General features: G+C 47.2%; 1 protein-coding gene across 7 annotated transcripts in view; it reads right to left on the bottom strand.

Annotated features, from left to right (window-relative positions):
* Positions 1–12,276, bottom strand: part of DENND1A (DENN domain containing 1A) — a 405,631-nt gene that overhangs the window by 90,189 nt on the left and 303,166 nt on the right. The window lies entirely within an intron of this gene.

Genomic DNA, 12,276 nt, shown 5'->3' with positions numbered 1-12,276 from the left:
TGCTATTTCTTCTATCCAGCAATGTGGCCCCTTAGACAAGGGTCCTGTGATCAAGAAGAGAAGGCAAGGAGAGCCATCCACTGTGCCACTGCTCCCAGAGTGCTTGAGCCGTCCCCTGCATGCACCTGAGCTGAAAGGTTCCACATATGACAAGCATTCATCAAACCCCTAAGACACGGCAGGCTCTGAGAAACAACACATGGTGCTTGAGAGCAGGAACTCAGCAGCCAGACACTCCTCATTAGAATTCCGACCCTCACACCTCCTGGCTGTGCGACCTTGGGCAAGTCGCTTAACCTTTCTGTGCTTTAGTTCTGTCTGTACAACAGGAAAAATAGCAGTATTCACCTCACAGGGCTGTTGTGAGGATAAATCAGTAACGTGTCAAGTGCTTTGAAGAGCTCCTGGCACAAACTAAGCACTATCATGATTACTGTTAATATTTCCACATTTGTCCTCCTCACACCTTATGGAGGGGTCAGGGTAACTAAGGTCCTTTCACAAATGAGGAAACAGGCATGGAGAGGTAGGTTACTTGTCCAGGGTCACACAGCCATTTCAACCCAGGCTGGTCTTAAGTTCAGGGCTCTCTTTCCACTAAGAGATGTTGTTTTCAGGACAAATATAAACACAAATTCACAATACAGAGCCCAGAGATGGCTCAAAATTTCCATATCTTCTTTAAAAAAGAAACACTTATAACACTTTTGTATGGGTAATTGGGCAGAGAGGAACAAGTTTGTAACCACTGCTGTCTTCTCTTATGAGATCCATAACTTCAGTCCAAAGGGGAGTTCTAACTAGATAGATCTTATTATTATAAAAACATGACCTAAGTGATCTGATGTAGTAAATGATTCAAATTTAAAAGAAATCTTTATTATGCCTGAGCATAACAAGAGCTGTGATTAAGCGTATTAACTAATCCACTATCCTCTTAGGTGCAAGGTTCCAGCTGAGAGCCCTTCCCGCTGATCCTGCAGCATGACTTCCCTCCGTCCACGTGTATGTAACTCACTAACTGAACATCCTCAGTGAGGACAAATGCTTATTTTAACTTATTGATTGTTTTAACCAGAGTTCAAAGCACAGGTGCCATGACGTCTAAATAAATATCAAGGAAGTGTCAGAGGGAACCAAGGAGGGACCAGGCAAAGTGGGAAGTGTTAATGGTATCTAAAAAAGTATAAAAGAAAAGAGGAAAGAGACAGATATACTTAACTTCCAATTACCCTAATGCTGCCTTCTTCCTAACATATTTTCAGACTCGAAAACACATCGATCGAAGCCAGAGGAACTGAGAGTGGAGCACCCCCGACTGTGTCCTGCATACATTTCACCGTGTGCACACAGTTTATTTAAATACAGTGGAAAATTATGACTTACAAAATGCACATTTACGTCACAATACACCATCAGCCAACAAAAGGCACAGTGAAGGAACAGAATATGAGATAAGGAACGGAGGGAATTGGTGAGAGGAGACCCTTCTGCAGCTGTCTGATTGTGTAACAGGACTGCCGTTTCAAAGGCGAGTAGGGGACGGTTCACCTGATAATCATCACACTCGAACACACACCAATGTGTGCAGGTAATCTGCAAAAATAAGATGCCTGGTGGATAATGAAGGCACACGTGTAACCATGGACGGGCTTGGGCTCTGTGGGCAAGAAAGCAAGATGGATGCGAGGAGGCGTCCCCGTTGAAGAGGTTCACCGCCAGCTGGCATGTGAGGGAGTAACGAGAGGTGACAGTTGCATGCCTGGACAGTCCATGTAGCTGGGGGTCAGATGGGTCTGTCTTTCAAACTGGTACCAGCTGACTAAAGCGATCTGAACCTCAGTTTCCTCATCTGTGAAGCAGGGATATAAACGCTTGCTGGAAAGGGCTGTTGGATTAGAGATACTGCAGCCCAGCGTTTTACACGGGGGTGGTGCTGTCCCATCAACATGACCCTGACCTTTAGCCTTCTCTCCAGGCTGCAGATGGATGGCACGTTCCCAACCAGCACACAAGGGATCACACCTTTACTACTCCTTGGGTGGCACCAAATAAGCCTCTGCAATTTTAGATAAACTGACAAGAAATGACAGCCTGCCAATTCTCCCACTCTAGGCCAGACTTGCCTCCCAGGCTCCAAGGCCTGTTTTTCCAGTCACACACTGGATGCCGCCACTAGAATGACCCGTGTGCTCCTCAAAGTCGGCACTCCCATTCTGAATTCTTTGTTTTCCCCACCCATCAGCCTGCTACCTTCCAGACTTCAGCCAAGGAAATCTCCATTCACTTACTCATCGGATTATGTGCTCAGGGTCATCCATCTCCTGAGAAGCCACCTACTTCAGATGAAACTACCTGCACAGTATCTACAGCTATCTCTGCCTCCTCGCTCCCCTTCCCCCCCTCCTGGATCAGCGCAGTTGCCCTCTTCAAAGACGCAGCTCAGAAGTGCAGACACAGGTCCCAGCCGCTGCTCTCCCCCCGCAGCACAGCAGCACTGCCCGAGGCCTGTGCATCTCACTTTCTGCCTCTGGAAACACAGCCACATGCAGTTTCGCTCTGTCTCTCCCTCTGCACCAAGAGCTCGTCAAGGGCAGGGACTGTTCTCATTAATTCTCGTGTTCTCTGTGCCTATTCTACACCCAGGCCTGTAGTGGGTGCCCAGGAAGTGGGCTGAATTTGTTGCTCACAATGTACACATTACACACATATATGCTACGCTGATAAGGAGAAACACCGAATGGACTAACCAGAGAGTGAGCTCACATGAACAAGCCCCACGTGTGTCCCATCGCAATGGGACACAGACTTTCCACTTTAACAAGCATGTGTGCACCTGCCACTTTTGTAAACAGCAGCCACATGAGATGGTCTGAATGGGGATCATCATTCCTGGTCTACAGTGAGGAGGTTAAGGGAAGGAGAGTGACTCATGTAAGATCCCACGGCAAAACTGGTAGAGTGAGATGGGACCCAGGGCGTGTGGACACCACACCGCTGGCCTCCCCACCAAACCAGGCCACTCTCAGTAACCAGGACTGCTCAAAGGTCAGTTCTTGCTCACATTACCCCCACTGGCCTGGTGTCAATTGCTTCCAAGGACAGGTGCTGTGGCTTAGAGGCCTTCCACAAAATGAGGGGTGGGGGCACAAAGGGGGTACTGTTCACTAAATAAGAAAAGATTCCTGATATATAGGAGCATTTTAAAGATGGAACAGTTGCTTTAGAAGGAGGGAAGCTCCCTGGCACCAGAGGTTTACAAGCAGAGGCTAGAAAGCCTCCTGGAGGGTGGGGGAGGTTGTGGAGAAGAGTCAGCATGGAACAGGTGAGATGGCCACAAAATCTTTCCAGCCCTGAGATTCACAGATGCAAGGACTGATTAGGGAAACAATGTGAGCTCAGAGCAGGCCAGGAGCAGCCTGTGCAGAAGGCAAGCTGACCCCTCCTCTTCCACTGGCTGCCAAACTCCTACTCATCCCAAAGGCCCCAATCAAATATCCCTGCCTCGGGAAGCCTTCCCAGAGCCCTTCACAGGTAAGAATCCCTTTGCTGTGCTGCCACACCCATCAGCCGGTGTTGGCCAAGAATGGAAGGAGTTGGCAGTCAATGGACATCGGTAGCAGCAATGCCGGAGGATGAGGCCCAGCTCCAGGGCAGCCCTGGGTCTGGTCCCAGCTTGACCACTTCCCGGCTCTGAGCTGGGAAGTCCCCTCATATTTCCAATCTCCAGTTTCTTCAATGGAGAAACGTGACCAATACCAGTATTTGCACCCTCCCTACAGTTTGCTGGGTGTGGTATAGAGGACTTTGTTAACCACAGAGCACCATGCGAACATTGGCGACTGCGTGTGGCAGGGCGAGGCTGGGGTGGGGACAGGAGAGACAGAAGAGTTGCAGCCCAGCTTGGCTTCGGGGCTGGGGCTGGCTGTGGTCCAAGGTCCCTGGGCTCTCAAAACAAAACCCGGCAGTTATCAGGGCCTCGTGATGCGAGGGTTTCCACTTCGCTTGTGCGGTCAGACATACAGGAAACCGAAATCAGAGAGGAAAATGACAAAGAGTGAGAGAGAGGGAAGAACACAGAGGATGGAGCGGGTCAAAGTGCGCCTGGAAAATAAAAGCTCCAAACAAGAACCAGCAGAATGGCAAAAAGGCAAACAGACGATCAAAAGCAGAACAAAATGCGGGCGGGGAAGTCGGTGCAAAGGACTGATTAGTCAAACATGTGAATCTCTCACGCTGGAGCAGAGATTTCACAGCCCGGCTCCTGGCTGCAGAGCCCTCCGTCATAATGGGAACTATGAAGAGGCCGGGGAACAAAGCAACTTTCATTTAGCCTCCGTGAGCGCAGAGGGCCGGCCCCAGCGGGACCTCGCCTTGTGCTGGCTTCGAGGGGGAGCGTGGCCCCTGGCCGCAGGATGGGGTGCGAGTGAATGGGCCGGCACTCGGCGCACTTCACTTGAAAGCTGTGAGGCCTCGCAGACGCACATCTCGGGCAGGAACAGCATCCTGGGACGTGGACTCATAGAGTCAAAGGAGGAGAGGTGAGTGTCCCCCTCGGCGTCACAGGGACAAGAGTTCCTTCGCCCTCTTTTCAGGGCTCCTTCCTTGCTACACGGCTACCGGCTATTCCAGGCAGCCACAGCGGTGACCGCGTGGCGCAGAGCTCAACGAGGTAGGAGCCAGAAACTTACCAAACGATGCGCCTGGAAGACTCCCAAATCTGTGGGGTGGCCCCAGAAAGGGCAAAGAGAGTTGGGCTGGCAACAACAAAAACCACAGGCAGCTTGGAGCAGTGGAAGGGGCGGATGGGGAGCCAACAGATCTAGGTTCCAATACTAGCTTTGCCAAGAATGGTTATGGGCCAGGTCACCTCATCTCTCTGTCTTGGTTTCCTAAGCTGGGAAATGGGGGGGGGGGGGTGACACCTTCCTCAAGGGTTGCTGTGAGGACTAAATTAAATGAGATGCCCCTGTAGTTGCCTCCTAGTTGTGCGATTTTGGTGATCTGAAGAAGACATGTTAGCACGTTTTAAAACATTTCTGGTATTCTGGAGAAAAAGCTACATAACTTGTGGCGCTTCTCTGAATGGGCTACAGGAACTTGGACCATTCAAGCTGATAACTATTGAAATATCACGCTGAGGCCCGTTTACCTTTTGGCCTTTCTTCTCGGGCACCCTGTGAGCAGCCCTGGCCTGAACTCTGGGATGGAAGAGCTCTGGGCGAGCATCTCTGCTGACTCGCGTTCTCGAATTCTTAGGAGATACAGGCTGGCATATTTTGGAGTGAAATGTTATGAAATCTGCAACTCTCTTTCAAACGGTTCAGCAAAAAATAAAAAATAAATAAATGAAACAAAAAGTGCAGTGTGTATATATATTTTTGAAATAAATGCAAACGTACAAAACATTATAAGCAAATTCAGGTGAAGGGTAAATGGGTGTTCATTCTACTATTCTTTCAACTTTTCCATAGGTTAATAAAATTTTTAAATAAAAAAGTTGAAGAAAAAAGGAAACATCAAATTTTTATTTTTAAAAGATCTTATTAACGGTGAAATGAATTTACCTTAAAATATATCAGAAAAAAAGTGGGGAGAGTGGGATAGGAAATAAACAAATGTGACAAATATGTTGATGGTTGTTGAAGCTGTGCGATGGATACAGGGCGGAATCTTTGTACTGTTGTGTATACCTGGAAATCTTCGTAATAAAAAGTAAAAATAAAGTCCCAGTTCAGAAAAAGTTATTTGCTACCAGTTTATAAGAAGGTAAATATCCAAAATATATAAAGAGCTCATGTAGCCCTGGCTGGTGTGGCTCAGTTGGCTAGAGAGTTGTCCTGTACACTGAAAGGCTATGGGTTCAATTCTCGGTCAGGGCCCATACCTAGGCTGTGGGTTTGATCCCTGGTGGGAGTATGGGAGGCAACTGATCCTCTCTCTCTCTCTCCCTCTTGCTCCAAAAACAAAACAAAACACCGCCCCCGCCCCCCCAAAAAAACAAGAGCTCATGTACATCAAAATAAAAAACACTAAGAACCCAGAAGATAATGGGCAAAAGGCAAGGTTCATAACAGGAAAATAAATACGAGGTTCACAAACATGAAAGGATGTTCAAGGTCACTAGTAATCACAGAAATAAAAATTAAAACAGAATCCAAGTTTTTCACGTATTATATATACAAAGATAAAAAAAAATAAAGACTTCTAGTTGTAACCCAGGTGGCTGAAATGGAATGTTGATAAGACTAAACAACAGTAAAACATTTATGAAAAGTAACTTGGCAAGTGCATCAGGAACCTTAAAGCTCTGCATATCCTTTGCTCCAGCAATGGAACTGCTGGAAATTTAGTTTAAGGAAAAACTCAGATGCCAATGATCTCTACCTATAACATCATTCACATCAAAACAACAACAATTTAAACTTCCCTTGAGGGGCACAGTTCAGTAAATCGTGGCACATCTGAGCAGAGGAATTACATAACCATTTGCAGAGACAGTATCTCATGGTGTGCGGGAAATCTGAATGGTGAAGATCACATGAAAAGAAACAATATACTGACTATAGGAGGCTCAATTATGTAAAAAAGGCATAAAAATATTTGGAAAGAGATGCACCAATTTTTTTAATTTATTGATGCGAGAGAAAGAGAGATTGATTTGTTGTTCCACTTATTTATGCACTCATTGGTTGATTCTTATATGTGCCCCGACCCAGGACTGAACCCTTAACCCTTGGTGTATCGGGACAACACTCTAACCAACTAAGCTACCCGGCCAGGGCCAGAGATGTACCAAAATTTAATGCTGGTTGCCTCATGGTGTTAGGAATACGAGTGACCTGTATTCCTTATACCTTTCTGTCTTTCCCAAGTTATCTGCAATGAAAATATATTACTTTTATAATCAGAAAAAAACATTATCCACATTATTTTTTAGATGTTGTCTCAACCTGGCCCTTTGCCCATAGACATATGACTAGTGTAAATTTTTGTGATTGTTCCTGTTATTACAAGAAGAGAAACTTCACAGGTGACTGGGTAGCCCTGGGTGGCATTAGGGATCCACCTATGTGGGATGAATTTTAACTAGCACAAAGGACCCTATAAGTAGGAACATTTAGAGGCAATTGGTTGGTAGTAATATTATAAATAGAAAAGGAGCCAAATAAATGTTTCCTGGATATTACTAATTTAGTGGTAAAATTATTCAGGGTTACTCGGGTAACCTCATATACAGGAGGCACTCATTATAAAGACAGTCATGTGTTAAATAAGAAAATGTGGATGCAGAGATCTGCTGTACACAACTAAGATATTCCCACGGAGACAGCAGTTCTCAAAATATCACCCTCAGAAACAAATGCTTGTAGGAAAACAAGCCCAGTGCAACGCTAACTGAGCTGGTCCCGCCCACTCTCCCGGGATCCAGCTCTCCGGCTCCTCTTGCTCTGGTGGCTCTGGATGCTACGACCCAGCGCAGCCCAGTTCTTGGAACGTTCTTATTTGTAAAGGGGGCGTAATTTACCTTACCAAGGCATTCCTGTATAGGACAGAGAAGACTGGACAGGAGAGGCCGTGGGACGCCCCTAGCACAGTGCCTGGCAAGGCCTATGGTCCTGTCTCCCAAAGAGCTCATTCCCGCCCCTTTCCGCTCTCACCATGCGAGTCCAAGCCATCCCTATCTCCTGAGTATCAGATGACCTTCCAATCGCTCTCTGTGCTTCACTAAGGTTCCCCTCCCAGCAGCCAGCATGCTTTAAAAAACCAAAAATACAATTGACTGTGTCACACAATCAAAGGGTTTTTAAAACCCTCCACTGACTTAGAATAAAATCCAAATCCATGGCCTGCAAGACCTTGCATGACCAGCCCTGACTAAGTCTCTAAAGTCTCTAACTGCAGCTCGTGCCACTCACCTCGCGTGCCTCATCCTGGGCTCCCCACTTCCCTCTGGCTTCTGGAGGCGCCATGCTCCCTCGTTCCCTCTGCCTGGAACATTTCTCCCCCAACCCTACTCGGTTGGGTAATTCTTCACCTTCTCAGTGAAATGTCAGCTCGAAGAAGCCTTCCGGACCACTTCCTCTGAAGCAGAGGCACTTAAGGACAGCTCAGATGAAACGTTTTTAACGGATACACGTGCCTCCTTGTTTCCCGTCTATTCCACTAGGCTGCAAGCTCCTTGAGGACGGGATCGCCTTTTCCCAGACCACTGGCTGCCCACGCAGCGCTCACTCGGCCCTCTCCCTTGCCTACCTGCCTCCCCCCGTTTTGCTCACGTCCCACCTTCCTTTGTCAGAACAAGGGTTTCAGGTCCCATCCCAGAGGCGGGGGTGCATCCTCACGTCTAAGCCAATCCCAGGGATCTCATTCCTTGCCAGTGACTGGTCAGGGCATGGTCATATGACTAAATTCTGGTCAATGACACATAAGATCAAGTCACAGGAGAGCTTCTGAGAAAGGTTTTCTGGATCTTAAGAGATTCTTCTGGAAGCCGCTGTAAGGATGGAATGCCTGGGAAGTAATGTAGTCATCTTGAGACCACAACGTAAACATGCCTGGGGCCTTAGAGTCAGTCAGAACTGGGGTCTAACCCAGCCTTGCACTTACTGGCGGGGACCTTAGCATTGACAGTAAATCTGTGCTCCTCAGTTTCCTCACCTGTAACAGGGGCCATGCTACTCCTACCCGCTGCCCCATGTACTTGCACAGTGAGTGACAGAGCACGTGGACACTGTCCAGTAGAGTGCCTGGCACACAGGAGGGAAACATGGACTCCCTCCCATTTCTTTGAATATCAGTTCTTCCTGATCACATTCAGGTTAAAACCAGGAGTTCTCGCTGCACAATGAACTGGGCCCTCCTGGCAGGAGGGCGCAGGATGGTACAGTTGGCTTTAAAAAGATGACTAAATTGCCCAACAATGGAAATACATATAATAAACCTGTCCCCACAAATGTTTTATTTGGTTTCAAGGCCCTGCTGTGCCTGCATCCCGCTACCCCCTTGAACACGGGGGTCTGCACTGCTCACTCACACAGGGAAAATTGGCAGGCCCTCTTCCCTACCCAGAGTTGCTTCTTGTGCCCTCTGCCAGAGGATGGCAATGTCACATGAGCGAGGGAGCCGCACAATGCCCAGAGATTTATGAAAATACGCATCTGAAAAGGGAATGCTGTGCGGAGAGCGGCCGTGTGGGCAGGCCTGGTGCATGGGAGCAATTAGAGCTGGTTTGCAACAACTCAGTGCTGTTCTATTCGACTGCTTAAGGAATTGCCATAGCAACAGCAGCCACACATAGTAAAGCGGCAGCAAGATGGAGCAAACCTTGAAAAAGACTCTCTCTTGGTAACTCTCCTTCCCTCCCCAAACGAATAAAGGGCCATTTTCTTTCTCTGAAATGGCCTTCCAATCAGTGTCCGCACTGCATGCCAAAGGGGGCGGCTAGGTGCCTATCTGTTTTTCTTCTTTTTTTGGGGTGCTAATAATGATAGCAGCAGCTACCTTTGATGAAAATGTCACTTAATAATTCCATCAGCTGGCACCTTAGTGCAAACTATGTCTGCACTGGGGACATGAGATGTCCTGGACACACCTTGCCTGCAAAGAGCTTGAAGTCTAGTGAGATGGAGCCATAAACAAACGTGCTTATGAGCGGGTGGCACCTGAGCCATTTCAGTGGGCACCCACTATGTGCCAGCGATACAGAGATTAATAAGAAACTCCCTTTCCTTCAAATAGCTCACAGTCAGGGCACAGGGACTGAGACACGTGGATGCAAAGCACTAACGGGGGCCACATCTAATTGCTAACATGTGGGGTTTAGGAGGCCACATCGGTCATTCACTTGACAAAAAACAAAACAAAAAAATTTCACCAGATTTCAGGAGGGGTGTGTGGGGAGGGAATGAGCATGTAGAGAGTGCTGCCTCCTAGCAGCTGCTGGGCTGCTCTGTAAGCTCTGCTCCGCATGGACAATATTATAACCCCCTTACGTGTGACAGCAACAGTAGGCTCGTCCCCAACTGCAGGCCACATGCTCGGCTTGGCCCTCAGTTCCTCCTCTTTGGAGGCCTCCCTCACATGAACCATGGGAAGCGGGAATTCTTACTCCATGTGCACAGTAAGATGTGCAACCAAAGCTCAAATTGCTGCGACTCGCTTTTAGGCTCACACAGCTAGTAAGTGACAGTGATGGGAACTTAAGTTATCCTGATTAAAAACCTGTAGTGTTTATTTGGCATGCTGAGTAGGGTTAGATTAATAGGTCATTAGTGGAAAAGTTCACAGCTTGCTTTTGGAATATTAAAGTTAAAATGGAAAGACATCTCATATGGTAAAATTAACTTACTCTTGATGAAAAGGAGAACTGGTTAAAAATAACACACACATCAAGGAGTGGCGACTAATGACCGTGTCCAAGAGCTCTCACTGCCAGAGAAGAGCAGACTGACTCAGGAAGAAGTTGATTCTGTGGTCGGAGCTGGGAACGAACTGACCTGGAAGCACTCCAGCGTGTGGCTACGCGCAGAAACTCTCTGGTCTGCACTTTGGAATCAGCATCACAGCTGAAAACCGTTAGGGCACTCAGGCCAGATTCGAGTTCCTAAGAGGGGACAAGAGCAGGGACCTGAAACTCCCTAAAAACTAAGTGAACAACAGAACAGGACCTTTGTGCCAGTAGAAACAGGGCACACTCGTGAGGCAACCGATCGATGTGTCTCTCTCACTTCGGTGTTTCTCTTTCTCCCCCTACACCCTCCCTTTCACTTTCTCCAAAAAAATCAATGGGAAAAAATCCTCGGGTGAGGGTTAACAACAAAAAGGAAAAGATGAAACACTGCCATTTGCGACAACATGGATGGACCTTTTCATGCTAAGAGAAATAAGCCAGTCAGAAAAGCTAAGAACCATATGATTTCACTCATATGTGAAAGATAAAACAGAAACTCATAGACACAGACACCAGTATGGTGGTCACCAGAGAGAAGGGGGTGAAGGGCAGTAAAGAGTAAAGGGGCCAAATATGTGGTGACAGAAGATGAGTTGACTTTGGGTGGTGGGCACACATGCAACAAGCAGACCATGTGTCATAGAAATGTACGCCTGAACCTACATAATCTTTTTTTATCCTTACCCGAGGACATGCTTTTACGAATTTTAGAGAGAAAGGGAGGGAGAGCAAGAGAGAGAGTGAGAGAAACATCGATGTGAGAGCGAAACGTTGATATTGACTGGTTGCCTCCCGCACACACGCAGACTGGGGATTAAACCCTTGACCTTTCGGTGCACAGGACGATGCTCCAACCAACTGAGCCACACCAACCAAGGTGAAACCTACATGATCTTATTAACCAATGCCACTCCAATAAGTTTAATTAAAAAAAAAGAAAGAAAGACTGACATGAATATGTAGTTTGAGAGGAAAAAGAATGGAGGATCTGGTGGCATCTTGGGGACAAAAAATATATATAAATTGGGGAGTTGACCTGGCAATGAATGATGTCTTTTAATATGTTACCCAAGGGGAAACATTGCTCCTTTCTGATATCTCCCTAAAAGAGGCCACTTACATGGGGCTTCTTACAGAGGATTCAGAGATATTGAGAACAGAGTATATATAATACTTTCACATAGTAGGCGCTCAGTAAATAATCTTTGAATAAATAATTAACAACATCCTCAACAACATGCTTCAGCAAAAACAAAAGAGGATTCAGAAAATTCTTTCAGTGATATCTGTGGGCTTGATGGTCTGGCTTACCTCAGACTGAAACCTAGAATGGGTCTAGAAATAAAGGCTGCAAACTCAAATGCCTTCACCCGCCCACAAGGAATAGAGATGAGTGACAGCAGCAGGTGTAAGAATGGCAAGTTGTGGCAAACAGAGTAAGCATGCTCTGTCTCCAAATATTGAATTTGGCCCACAGGCTGCCAGTTTTGACCTCTGATAGAGAAGTGGATGGGATAGCTCTGTCTTCCCATCAAAAATCCCTCTGTAAATAATGCTTCAGCCTGGCCATGGATGGGGCCGGGCAGTAAAGTTGAGGGCTGTCTGCACAGAGGAGTCTGAGGACTGCCATCCTGTCCCAGGGACTAAGCATTTGTACCTTTGCGCTCTGTGGTGCTCAGCTGAGCAGATGGTGCTGTGCACTCTCATGATGGACACTGAAGAGAGTAACCAAATGCTTATCTCCAAGTCAGCTACTTGGAGGAGACAGATGGACTTCGGCCCAATCTGCTCCACACCTGGAAAGCCAGGGAATGACTGTATCT

The sequence above is a fragment of the Miniopterus schreibersii genome (assembly GCF_964146895.1).
Source record: "Miniopterus schreibersii genome assembly, chromosome: 11".
In the NCBI taxonomy this organism is placed as follows: domain Eukaryota; kingdom Metazoa; phylum Chordata; class Mammalia; order Chiroptera; family Miniopteridae; genus Miniopterus; species Miniopterus schreibersii.
This window is presented reverse-complemented; position numbering and strand designations above follow the sequence as displayed.